The sequence below is a fragment of the Schistocerca gregaria genome, chromosome 6 (genome assembly GCF_023897955.1).
Source record: "Schistocerca gregaria isolate iqSchGreg1 chromosome 6, iqSchGreg1.2, whole genome shotgun sequence".
NCBI classification, from domain to species: Eukaryota; Metazoa; Arthropoda; class Insecta; order Orthoptera; family Acrididae; genus Schistocerca; species Schistocerca gregaria.
In genome coordinates this window covers 356607922-356622686 of record NC_064925.1, presented here as the reverse complement: position 1 = coordinate 356622686, position 14765 = coordinate 356607922, and positions in this window count along the sequence as shown.

Genomic DNA, 14765 nt, shown 5'->3' with positions numbered 1-14765 from the left:
AACAGATGCTGCTCTGACAATTCACTGCATAGAACACTTTACCTTGACGAGCAAGATACATTCAGTGTCACACATGAACCATTTCAACAGGAACCAAATGCGTCATCCTCACATTACAGCCATTCATTAGTCAAAAGGCCTCGCAGGTGTGCATACTTGCCAATTCAAAATCTATTTACCGAAGAGAGGTCAGGAATTAGCACATCACAATTTAATTATGTTTGACCCCACGGTTCTGTCGCCTCTAGTTGCTCCCTTGTATGACGAGCATCGGAGTGTAGCACCGCAGACTCGTGTAACTGTCTTTCTACGCTTCGTAGGTGATAATGACATTTTGATTGAAAATGGGCCAACGTACGCGACAATATTTAGGAAAGAGTGTGCCTTTTTTGGGGTACTAACGATTTTTAGTTGTTTACTCATTGCTCACAACGGTTTTCTTCGCTCTACTTGCTGGATGGAAGGCCTACAGCTCTTTCCTGTAGTGCTGCTCTGATTTCACCACTTCAGGTCGTGACGTCTGAAGCTTCGGTTCTCTATATTAAGTTACCAGGTTCAACTATTTGTACGATGACCACAGAAAATTTACAAGCTGTGGCCCCATGCTTAGTACCCTACCCGTGTCCATTCTTCAGTTTAAATGCAGATGAATGAGTTCCTTCACTCAAATAATTGTTTATCGGAGAACTGTCTATATTCTAGTATTCAGAACTAGCACACAACGTAAACAAGTCACTGGTTATTTGACCAGCATTTCAGTACTAATGCTTTAGGTTCGGACTTCCACTCTTCACTGTTATTACGTTAAAGCTGTTACTAATATTAGTGTAATTATTTGATGCCTCCACGAGTTTTCAAATACTAGTTCACTGTTAATCCGTGCTAGAAGTGTCACCGGAAACGTAATGCATGGCAATATTATTCTATCGCTATTTTAAACTTAATTATCATGAGGGAAGTCAAGGTAAGGTACTGGGATGTGAGTCAGTCAGGCTGGTGTAGTCTACATCAGTGATTCTCAACACATGGGGAGAGTCCACCTTGGGTTGGCTGATAATACTAAAGGGAGAGTGGGGCCGCGAGTCTATTGAGAAGAATAAAATATGGATTTACAAACTGATTAAATTACGAAAAGGAAAACAAAATATTCTGACATAACAAGAAACTGAAATTTATTTACACTGACACGATGTAAATAGGACCACGTACTCTCCTGAGATAATCCTATAACTTTTCGACCGCTACTTGTAACACAAAAAGCAACAGATTGCCATCGATCCTGCGTTTTTCAACGTAGCGGATCGGTGTTGCGAAATAGTAATAAATTTGCTTATTCTTGGTAGTTTGTAAGGTTTGAAATTTTGGAGCTTTATCGTCAGAATACTGAAGTGCAGGGTGATTCCGTGATGATGTTACAGACTTTCAGCGGTGATGAAGAAAAGTAAATGTATCAGTTTGAGGTAAGGACCCTGCTCCGGAAACGGCCGAGAAGAACGTTATACGCGAAAATCGTTCTGATACCTCTGACAGCGAACTACATGTAACGGTACTGTTATTGCTACGATCATAGCATAGGAAACTTACAGAGGTGACAGTATGGGCCAAAACGACAAAAAAAAGGTCTAGTAAATATGGGCTCTGAAACGCATACCTTAAGAGCTGTAAGCATCTGTTCATGTTCAAAGCTATGAAACATCCCTCTTCTACTGTAAACTCTTTGGTTTGTATATATTTGGATGAGGTATGAACCAAAACAAGATAAAACTCTCGATTAAATATGGACACTAAAATGCACACTTAAAAGCTATGAGTACTTGTTCAGTAGGAGAGATGTGATTCACAGTAGCAAATATCAACAAATGCTCATGGTTCTTAAGATTGCGTTTTAGAGCCCATCTTTACTGAGCATTTTTCTCTTGTTGTGGGCCATTCCACCTTCTCCAAAAAATATGGAAACCAAAGAGCTTACAGCAGAAGAGAAATGTTTCACAGAATCGTAGATGTACAAGTTTTCACAGCTCTTAAGGTAAGCAGTTTTAGAGCCGATATTTATAAGGCATTTTTGTGGATTTGGTCCATTCCACACTGTCTAAAAGTTACATACCCTACTGAAGTCTTAGCAACAACATTACGGTACATGCATTCCACAGTCATAGGCATCAGAAAGATTTTCCCTTACAACTTACAACTCGCTCGTTTCCGGACTTATGTTACTTGCCTCAAGTTGATACATTTACCCTTCTCCATGATCTCTGATAGTTTGTACCAGCATCACGGTATCACCCTGTACATTGTTATCGTGTGAGGAACGAGTAGGAGGGAGTGAGGGGGGGGGGGGGGGGTGAGGGAGAAGCGAGGTAGGGAGGCGGCTCTGAAAATAATGATTGCAAAATTGGGTCGCGAGTACCGAAGGGTGTACTTGTTGCAGTACAACTCTGGTAGAAGCGGGCTTCTGCCACCCTGCAGTCATACCGGCTGCGATCTGGTTCACAACAAAGCGCCGATCCTCCTTTGGGCTGTGTAGAGATGACGTGGTGTCCATTGGCCAAACACTTGTGGTTGTCCTCTGCGGCCCTTTACGTTTGTGGAAACATTGTTTCTGTGTTGAATTCCTATTTAATCTGCGATGTTCTATGCCCTATGTATCTTGTACCCATTATCATGCCACAATCGGATTCGCTAACATGCAACGTGCTGCCGTATTGACTACACACTTGTTTGTAATAGCCTGCTCAGATACTGCGTCTATACTTGCACTATACGCCACAACTAGCGGCAGCATTGGGGCTTCATAGACGGCACATCATCAAATAGGACGAACTTTCCAGTGACTTCTGGCCACTCACTTTATTTGAGTCACTCTTAAGCGCAATGTTATTTCATTCATAACTTCCTATCACAATTTCTTCACCCTTATTGCTAATTTCCTTTTTTAACACGTTTTTGCCTCTATTCATCTCACTTTCAAAATGATCCTCATATTCAAAATTGGTTTCTGTTCCAAAGATTCCAGTCCTGCGACTGCGATAGACCTAAAACTGACTGACCGTATTTTACTCAGACGTCACACGACTATGAAAATATACAAGTAGTTGATTGAAAAACTCGACTGTATCACAGCTGTGGATTCCGCATGATATTCATACATATGAAAAATCTCCACATTGTCAACACTCAATCCACTCGAACAGGCCTCACAAGGCTCAGGTGTACCAGCCACGTACACTGGACTCGCATTCGGGAGGACGAGGGTTCAATCCCGCGTCCGACCATTCTGATTTAGATTTTCCGTGATTTCCCTAAATCGCTCCAGGCAAATGCCGGGATGGTTCTTTTGAAAGGGCACAGCCGACTTCCTTCCCCGTCCTTTCCTAACCCGATGAGACCTATGACCTAGCTGTTTGGTCTCTTCCCCCAATCAACCCAACCCAACCAGCCGCGTCATCCTTAGCCGACAAGCGGCACTTAATGTGGATATGGATGGGCATTTGGCCAGCACACTGCTCCCCCAGCCTTTGTTAGATTTCGTGACCAGAGCCACTAATTCCTAGTGTAGCTCCTCAGTTGGCTCACGTGGGCAAGTGCTCTCTGGTCGCCAACTGAGCTCAGCAGACCCAGACGGTCACCTATCCAGGTGCTAATGAACCCCTGCACTGCTCGAGTTCGGTGGTCCAACGGAACCGGTGTCACCATGGCAGCAAGGTCACACTACCATCCCCAAAGATGGCTATTCGGCTACCAAAGAACTCGAACCAGTTTTTCGGTAAAGAAATCAGGTTTCATGTTTAATGGTGAAATGTTAGAACACCGTGCATATTTCTGTCTGAATGGAGTGTGTGCTTCTTTATTGTCCTTTAACAAGAACTTATGGTAGTATTTGCAAGATGCTATTCAATTACTGTAAAAAGATGTTTAGAGCCACTGCTAGTAAAAATTACATTTTAGACTGGATGGAGGTCACTGCATTTACTTCGTGGATGTATGTATTTCTGACATCAGCCTCATAATATTGGCTCTTCTTAAGATAAGGTATCGAACATGTAACATCACGAACAGGAATTACTTTATTTACATGAAATCTGCACTGGTCTCTTCCGTGACCCTTTTGGCGAACGGATGTTAACAAATTCGTTGGTAAGACGCGGAAAAATTTACTCGTAAGGCATAATTCGATAAAAACAATAGGAAGCTTCAAAACTGCGTCATAATTTGCGATCCGTATTTTGGCTAGCACGTAGGAATAACCTGCTGCAGCATGGTCGCAAAAGAAAGTTCTCTGTGACATTTCGGAACCGACGGTACATTTTCATTTGACGTCGCCACCGTAGTCAAAGGAAATAAAGGATGGTTCATTCCTTTTTTCTTTTCCCTCTAAGCGTTTAATGGAATTTTAAATTATCTCCCAAGCATGGTACCGTTCTGGATTAACGAGTGAGGACACAAAAAGAGGGCGGAAAAGAAACAAGAAAGGCAGAAGACAGAGTATCTGTCCATTTGAAAGTCCGTGAGTATTCTTCGGGAACAAGTTCCTTGTTGCCATTCGTCAGGATTATTGTCTCCTACAGCTCGTTGAAATGCTTTTCTAATTGCCTGCTGGAGCCCCACAAAAACGTGTAAAGCTATTAGTAGATCTGCAATTATTAATCATGAGAAAGTAATTGGAGTTCTAAAAACTCCTGTTATAGTCACAAATAAAATCTCATTCACTTGTTCCCTTTCCCATCCACCCTCCCAGCATTATTTCTGCATGAGGTACTACATCAGGTACTTTTTTATAGTGAGGTTAGGTACGTTTTGTTGTTTGTTCATCAAACATTGTAGTAGACGAGGCATTTTATAAAGTTAAAAACCTGTATTTCGATGAAAATGAGGTATAGTCGTGTTTCAGTATTTTAATTACTTTTATAAATTTAGAATACTTCGTAAATAACATCGTTTCCTCCTAGTTATTACAATTTGGTTTTACCATCTTCAATCAGACTCTTTGAGCTTTTTCCAGAATTAAGACTCATTGGTGCACGAATATCATAAATTTATACATACCTGATATCTTTTTGCAGAGTTTTATCAGAGTTGCATGCTTGTTGCTAGTACTCAGAAATCTCTGACAGTCACATAAAAGCATTTATTCACGTTGTCCAGCTAATCGATGTTGTATAAATATTTCTGTTAAGCTGTAAAATTTAACTGCTACGAACAATTCCTGATGAGTATTAAGAGAGGCGGTCTTATCTCGGACTTTAAGGCGTGCATACCGGTAATAGTTTTCGTCGAAACTGCTGTAAACAGCGCTGGTTTTCCAACAGAGTTGTGCAAGTGTACTCCTTCTTGAAATAGAGCGGATGGTTATGAAATATGTTGAAATTTGCATTCCCTCTGGAGCTACACAGTGTTGGCGACACTGGTGGGTAACTGTACTATAGAGTAGGAAATCCGTGGAATATAGAGTGTAATGCTAATGTAGCCAGCATGAAACTCGGATTGTGAGGTGACTGATGTTTGTTTACAATTTGTGCCTAAATTTAACCTCTAATATTACACGCAGAAATCCTGTTTTTACATGTTTATTTAGTAGTAATAGCTGCAGTGAGGAATTATTGCTGCTCAGGATGTAAATCAAAATATGTCAAAGGACGAAGATGTTACTTTCTATAAATAAGTGTGAAACAAATCTCTGTAGTTCGGTATCTCAGCGACAGAATTTTTCTGCTTAAATCAGAGTTTGTATCTATGCCGGGAATTAATATCTTTTTTCCTGTTTTTGGTGGTATACTGTTTTTAAAAATAGTATGTGTAGTTGTCTTCTTTACCTTTCTTTCTGGAACCACTGAACTATCAAGTCATGTAATCTGTACGTTCCAAATATTATTTTGCAATAATAAAGCAGTTATAACTTAATTAAGCTTAATTTGAAAGTATTGCATCTATACCTGAGATCCTCAAAACGACATAACCTTCTATGTATTTTTAAGCCAGTTAAACTGATTGGAAATTTTCGTTTCGGTGATACATTATAAGATTTGTAAGTGGAACGTGTAATCCATGTTTTCAACGAAGTCCAGTCATTACTATCATTATTATCATGCAGATCAGATAACACAAAACACGATCTTGTGTCACAAGCTCCCTACTTCTCAGCCTAATGCTTTAGCTTCCCAAAGACAACAAGTAATTAATTAATTTAAAGTGATACATACAGCAGGATTATTTTCGGTGGTTTTAGTTCATAGTTCTAAAGCTTACGTTTCTATGTAATTTCTATATACTGTCGTAAACGTCTTACATCCTTCCTTCATGAACATTTTATTTTCTTCTTTAAAAAAATCTATACCGGAATCAGGGATGTAGCATTACACAGAAGATCTTGACACGACTTTTAATTGATGTATATACCGCGTAAAATTTTATTGTCATTCGATTGCTATAAAATTTTGTATCTGTTCATGTAGGTGGATAATGAAGAACTACTGTAGGACCTCCATAATTCTGTTTTTTATTTAGTATGAATAACTGTACAACGTATTGCCATATACTGCACAAACAAATAACCTGTACTGTAACTGTATTCACTAAAGAGGACGCTGATAGCGTCCACCACAAACATGGATCTTAGCTGCGTAGTTTTTTGTCAGCAGGTGGCTCAGCTTCACTCTACCTGCTAGATGGAGTGTTCTTCACAATGAAAACGTATTCTTGAAGGTATTTTTGTGCATAATTATGTGAGTCCACTGGACTTGGTCATGATTTGTATTTTACCTTGTAAAACTTAATGTTCACTATTTGCAATTTGACCCTTATGTCTGTGCATTGATCGTTGGGTTGACTCTGTTTTTATTTTATTTCAGGGCTGAAGATGATAACTTTGCAATTGAAATCGATAGTCAATAATAAAAAAAGTTGAAATTTTTCCGACCAATGCTTGGTGTTTGCTGAGGCTAAGAACTAGCACATTAAACATATACGGTTGCTGTATGGTAGACTAAAGAGTTTTGGAACAGTGACCAGTTGTAATGAGATTGTCTTTGCGAAAGATGAAGTGCAGCTTTTAGCCTGTACAGTTTTTCATGCAGGTGTCTCACCTCTTCCTGGGAAGGTGGACGATATTTAACAAATGCCCCTACCCCCTACGTACAAAGGACTGAGAAAATCTTTTGGAACATTGAACTGTTATAGGAGACTTCCGCCACATTTCGCAGAAGTACACGACTGTCTAAACAGACTACTCAACAGTAAAAACAGTCTGGCAGTAGAAAAGTTCCTTGCACAACAAAGGCTGAAGCTTCATTTCGTGACACAAAAATAACATCAGGCACACGCAGTTGCAGGTGCCGCCATTGGCAATGATGGCAGGTGTGAGGTGGTCGGCTGTGGCCGCAGTATCGCAACAAGTCGTCTCTGCAAAGTGGCAACCACTAGCATTCTTTTCTAAAAGTCTGCAGCGTCAACAATAAAAATGGACAGCCTATGACAGAGTGTACTTGGCTTTTAAACATTTTGTGCCTTGGTTGACGTACCAGTGTTTCAAAGTTTTTGCGGATTACAAACCTCTGACTTCGACCTCCAAACAATTTCGCCTCGTCAGTGGAGTCACACTGAGTTTATTCCACAATTTACGACTGACATCTAGCACACTGAGGGTGTAAAAAATGTCTGTTCTAGAGCTGCGCAAACGCTAATGCAGTTGACTGGATGGAGTTGGCGGTAGAATAAGCAACAGATACTTTCCTCCAGCAGGTCATGCTTATAGATTCCACTACATTACGGATAAAGGACATACCGATACAGGCACCCATCGATGGGTTTAGAGCACCACATTTGGTACCACAATACGTCCATTCATCCTTGCAAGATGGCGACGCAGTATTTTCACTGTTTACAACAACCCATCATACCCCAGGATTAAAGTATCGTCAACGCTAGTCGCGGTGATGGGCGACTGCTTGCAACAAATGCCAAAGCTGCCAAGTTTTCGGGCATGTCTTTGCACCCATGGATTTTTTTCGCCACCCATACAGGAAGATTCTCGCACATTCAAATGAACTTTTGTGGGCCTTTTCCCACACTCTGACGGATTTCGATTCTTTCTTACCACGACTGATAGGTTTAGCAGGTGGCCTGTGGCATAATCTGTTACAGACGTTTCTGTGGAATCAATGACTCGTGCTCTAATTAGTTGTTGGTTGGCGAGATCTGGAATTCCATAGTTGTTGGTTCGCGAGATTTGGGATTCCACAAATAAACAGGGGCACAAAATTGGAGGGCCAGTTGTTCCAGGCTCTACGAAAGTTATTTGGATGCAAACATTTTTGGAACTATGAACTGCCATATAGGTATGGGATGGTAGAACGTATACATGCCTATGCATCGCTCTTTAAAGGTATCATTGACATGTCCCGCCGAAGCTTGTTCAGACACACTGCCTTTGGTGCTGTTGGGCTATTGGGACTGTGCATGGCGCTAAAATAAATTGGGATATTGGGACTGTGCATGGCGCTAAAATAAAACGTGGGTTGTAGGCTGCACTGTTCGTTTATGGTGAACTGATACGAGTACCGGGCGAATTATTCTCCCGTTCCTCAGACAAAGTCGTTCGACAGCATTCCTACGCCAATTATATTCGCATATGCATCTTATCGTGACATAAAAACCCGTAATGGAGGGAGGAAGGCAAATTTTATTTAAGTGTGATAGTGGGTGACTGAAGGATGATGCCAGAAGACATACACTCACTCTGCCGTGTGCTGGACCCTTTGTGCTGATTATTAGAAGTGACAAGACATTAATAATTGATGAAAACGGCAAATTAGAAACCGTTTCAATTGCACGCCTCAAACCAGCATAAATAGAGGGCATCAGATTAGCAACTGCCAGCGTTCCGGTCCATTTACCACTTTAGGCACAATTACCAGTGAGTGGAATGTGAGTGGCGCCTCGGAACCATTATTGTATTCACGAGTTCTGAGTCTAGCTTCGCGTCGGCTACAAAACCGGCGATAATATTCATATGCTCTGGCAGACAGGTGAATGGCCAGTTGCCTCTAATTGGAGGAGCTCCCGGTTTTGCAACCACTGACCTTATCAAGACGTTGGACTGTGTGAGACAAGTCACTACTACGAGTTGGTGGACGAGCTGGAGCTCTACAAAAAGGGTGGGGGCTGATGTGGTGACCTCGATAGAAACCGGGGCGACTCAAGTTCATCATCATTTCCTTGGGCCTTTGTCCCAATACAACGCGGGGTCGGCCCTGTTACCATGGATTTGGCTATGTTACCGTCCGGGGGTGGCCGGATGCCCTTCCTTTCGCCTCCCTATGCCCCCCCCCCCCACGATATTAATCTAGTTGGATGTGGAAAACCTGAATCAACTCAAGTTCGAATGCAAGAATTCAATCAGTGAATTATCTTTCATGTCATAATCGTACAAAATTATTTATTTTGCCTTATGTTCTTTGTGTTCTCTAATGGTGTATATTACAGCTGTATGAGTCCAGTGAGTTCGTGTTTTGAATGTAATTAACGCGAATAAAGTGAAATAATTAATATTCGCCATGTACGTATAATTGAATTGAGGCTAATGTACCCGTACAGTGCGCTGCACAGTTGATAATGAACAATTGAAAATCACTGCGGCAAAAAGACTCCCAGCAGTTGCCGAAATGGGGAGTCCGCGTGCCAGGTTGTAGTTTCCACAAGAAGCGCTTTATGTATTGACAAATATCGAGATATAGTATAATAAAAAATTAATATTTTAGGGCTAATTAATGTACTGCATGACCGTACATTTACAAGGTAATTTCTAGGTAGATTCGGTAGTTTAGGTGTGAGCTGCCAGGAAATTCACTGAATGTCTACAGATTTCGAGCAGTTTTCATTGACAGATTAGATTTATATACGAGAGTCCGATTCAATTCCTCCAGATTACACGGTGCACAAGCCATTATGTTTATTTTCAAATAGTCACATCAAAACCTTCACACTAGTACCTAGAATGCAGAGAATCATTATGAACGTTTAATATTTTAATTTACCTAACGGCGAACGACAATTAAGAACATTTACCAGAAAGTAGTACTGGAAGAATTTCGTCCCTGGAAATTATCTGTGAGTGTGATAAATCGGTAATTACTCCAAATTTTCAGGACGCTTTCCATTTTCCATACTAGGAAGCTGCAAAACAGTTTATAAATGCAAAAGTCTCGGCAGTTCGATAAAGTACAATACAAAATCCAAACAAATAGCGGCGACTAACCTTCTTTTCATTTAATTAAAAAATGGCGACAATCGCTGTGCACTGTAACACTTGTTGCAAACGAGCGAAATTCCCGTGTGTTTTTCTCTTCAAAGCCTTAATGCAATGCCCGCATCTCGTGGTCGTGCGGTAGCGTTCTCGTTTCCCACGCCCGGGTTCCCGGGTTCGATTCCCGGCGGGGTCAGGGATTTTCTCTGCCTCGTGATGGCTGGGTGTTGTGTGATGTCCTTAGGTTAGTTAGGTTTAAGCAGTTCTAAGTTCTAGGGGACTGATGACCATAGATGTTAAGTCCCATAGTGCTCAGAGCCATTTGAACCATTTTTGAACCTTAATGCAATATCATTCTAGACATCGAGTGAAAACTGCTAAGATTCGTACGAATAGTGTGCATAAAATTAAATATTGAATAGAATCTCTATATACCAACAATGTAGTGACATAAAAATCTGATTACAGGCAGACCTTATGCCGTACCAGAGTCTGGCGGATTTGGAGGCAATGTGTCTCGGCAAAAAAACTTAAGTCCCATACATCAGAATGTTCATTCTATAGCTATTCCTCTTCCATCGGATACACAGTACAATAAAACTGAAAGAATTATACATGCTCTGCTTGCAATACAATTTTATTTACAAACAAAAGAAGATAAAATTCAAAGACGTTAAAATTTGCGAAAAAAACGGTTAAGCCTTTTATGAAATGAGAGATAAAATAGCTTAGAGAAACTTTGGTTAGAACTTTTTTCTACGTTCTGACATAGGTGATAGAAGTACATATAGAAAGTTCTCGTAACTGATCTGTAAGGTAAGCAAATCACACCCAAGTGGTTTATACGGAATCTGCATAAGGTGTGTAATGCAATCTCATAATGGACCTCATATAAATCCTACGTGGGGTGGCTATCACATAATTTATTCATTTAATTAAGTGATCAACGTTCCTCTCCAAAAATTATGATGGGAAAGGACTCTAGTGAATGTGACTGTTTAACAGATGAAAAGGATTGCTCAGACATCCCTTGGCATGATATAAGCAATGAACCGACTTTAGACGGAAAAATTCGGCAAATATGTCGCAAAATTATTGCACTGTATGATAAACATGCTCCTCAACGCACTGTCAAGGTAAAGAGAGCTCCCGCTCCGTGGCTCACCACTGCATTACGCCAGTTAATGAATAAACGTGATGCTGCGCATAGCGCCTTCAAGCGTAACCCAACTCCCGAGGCGTACGAAGCTTATAGGAAACTCCGAAACAGAACCAAGCAAAGCGTGAGGAATGCCAAAATCAGACATGCCCGCTCTGTCGTATGCGGCATATCAAAACCTGCTGCACTGTGGAAAAAGTTGCGCAGTTTCGGTATAGGGAAGCGAAGATCTGACGCTTTTTATCAAGCGTCTGCAGTAGAATTAAACGATTTCTTCTCAACAGCTGTAAACTGCCACGCAGCGACAAATTACCAGCCCCAAGATATCAATCTCTCGAGAGACAAGTTTTTCCTGAAACATGTCGCTACAGGCACAGTACACAAGGCAATTATGAGAATCTCTTCCGAGGCAGTAGGAAATGATGAAGTGAGCATTGGCATGATTAAGAACGTCGTAGACACTATTATTCCAGTTATCACAGACATCTTCAACCTGTCTCTTGTCAGTAGTACATATCCTACTGAGTGGAAGCAAAGTTTAATTCAGCCTATACCCAAGACTGACAACCCTAAGTCGCCAGGTGACTACAGGCCGATCAGCATACTACCTGCAATTTCTAAAGCCCTAGAGTACATCGTCCATGAACAGCTAACGGATTACCTCAAAACTCATAACATCCATGACGAATATCAGTCAGGCTTTCGAAAGCACCATAGTACAGCAACCGCATTAATCAAAGTAACTGATGACATTAAACATGCTATGGACAGACATGAAGGTACTATCCTAACACTGCTTTACTTTAGCAAGGCTTTTGACACAGTTGACTTCGATATATTACTAATTAAAATGAAACAGCTGAATTTCTCAAACAGCGCAATACACTGGTTCGACAGCTACCTCAAAAACAGAAGTCAACAAGTCGTTTGTGGGTCGGAAAAGTCATCATGGAAAAGCGTGCGCTCTGGAGTGCCCCAAGGCTCCGTCCTTGGTCCACTACTCTTCTCACTGTACATTAATGATATTTCTTCAGTGATTCACTCCTGCAACTACCATCTTTATGCCGACGACATCCAACTGTACATAAGTGCAAGCCCCAAAAACATTGCTGGCGCAGTAGCGAGTATGAACGCAGATCTTTGCTCTGTTTCCCGATGGGCACAGAACCTAGGTCTGAAACTAAACCCCAAGAAATCCCAGGTCATACTTATATCTCATCCAAAGTTAATCAGCCGGTACTTTCGCGAAACAGTCCCTAAAATACTCCTCAATGGTACCCAACTACCATACCAAAAAACAGTAAAAGACCTTGGAATAATCTTGGATGAACACCTAAACTGGGAAGAACAAACAGTCACAGCTTGTCGGAAATCGCTCTCCTCCCTACATGCAATTCAAAAATTTAGAAAAATATTTCCAACCCATGTTAAACAAAAATTGGTCCAAACACTAGTCTTGCCTAATCTTTACTACTGCGATGTAGTTCAACACGGCACAAATAGTGAAAATTCTAGATGCCTCGAGCAAGTGATGAATGCTTGCGTTAGATACGTGTGCAATATTCGGTTGTATGATCGTATCAGTCTGTCATACTCCCAGCTAGGTTGGATACGCCCACATAAGGCACGCGACCTCCACACGATGTGCTTACTTCATCGATTTCTTAGCCACTGGTGCCCCCAATACTTATCTTCTCACATTAAACACCTATCATCATTCCACAATCGCAACACCAGATCGGATACGTCTATCATCTTGGCTGTACCTTTACATAACACAAAATCTTTCTCCGAGTCATTCTCCATCTCAGCCATACGACTATGGAACGCGCTCCCCTGTGATCTTCGTCTTATCCAGAACTACTCAACATTCAAGAGGGAACTCAAGACTTACATATTAGGAACGGTATAGCCACCATTGTTGTACCCCTCCCATCTCTTTCTTTCTCCTCTCCATCACAGCTTCGACTTTTACCGTTCTATTTCTCTTCCTCTAACCTATCTACCTCTTATATATCTCTTTCACCCCATTCTATCGTCTTATGTCTCTGCTCGATGAGAATAACTCACAAGCTGCAAGAACATAACGAGAAAATTCCCAACTAACAATGGGACTGACATTCAGAAAAGAAAAGTATGTTTACTTTTATATACATAGTCATTATTATTGTTATTATTATTATTATTATTATTATTATTCTTGATTGTTATAATTATTTTTATTGTTATAATTATCATTGTACTACTGTTATAATATCTATTTTTTTCTTTAACATCAATACTGCATAATAGGCTACATTTCCTTAATGTTATGTAGAAACTGTAACTCGTTCAATCTGAGTATGCCTGGTTAGGTGTAAGAGAGGGCCTGAAGGCCCTAATCTTGCCAGGTAAAATAAATGCATAAATAAATAAATAAATAAATACCGTCCTAAAAAATTACAGTTATTTTCTTTGAATTGATCATGAATTTGAACACGCAAAAAATTACAGTTATTTTCTTTGAATTGATCATGAATTTGAACACGCAACAGGCACGTATATGAAAGTAAGCCAAACATAAATGTAGTCATCGCCTGATAGAGGTCTTGGCAAGAACATATTACAAACGACACTGTGTGGAATGTAGTGTGCTTCTCTACTTGCGAGGAGGGGGTACAAAGGAAACCTAAAGAGGCGAAGAGGTTTTACGGATGCAACCACTGAGAAACTCAATTACAATTTTGGCCGGATCTGCGTATATTTCCGTTAGTATGGCGCAAGAAGGCGTGATCGACGTGGTGATGACGCCTGTTATTCGTTTTGTTTCTCTGCATGAAGATGGGCTCTATCTTGGAGATCGATCGAAGCCCGAGAGCGAAAAAACTCTTACGTGTTTGTCCAGGTAACCGGACAAGTGAAACTGCGAATGGGATTATTCTGGCGAAAGTGGCAAAGTACGCGACTGACTCCGATGACAGCCAAGAATGAAGTACTCTTAAATACTCTTCTACCCCGCAACCAGAGAGCAACTGTCCCGTTGTACCAGAACTCGGCCAATAGTCTCTGATTAACGAAGCTTTCTCCAGTTATGGGCTTACAACAAATTTCTTTACTTCCGTACCCTGTCAACCTAGGCGCCAATACCATTCCTTCCCACCAATTCCCGACGGTGACTACAAATGTGTGCTAACATAACAGTCAAGTAAAGTCAGGACAGTGAAAAAATTCCCTTATATCTTAATACGAATCAAAATTCACTACAGTCTTGGATTCTTTTCACTGTCAAAGTGAAGAACTTTTTAAAGCATTTTTACGAAAAATTAATTAGTTTCTCTAATATTTGCACGTGATGTTCCTCTTTCACGCTCTAGTTTTAGCATAACTAAC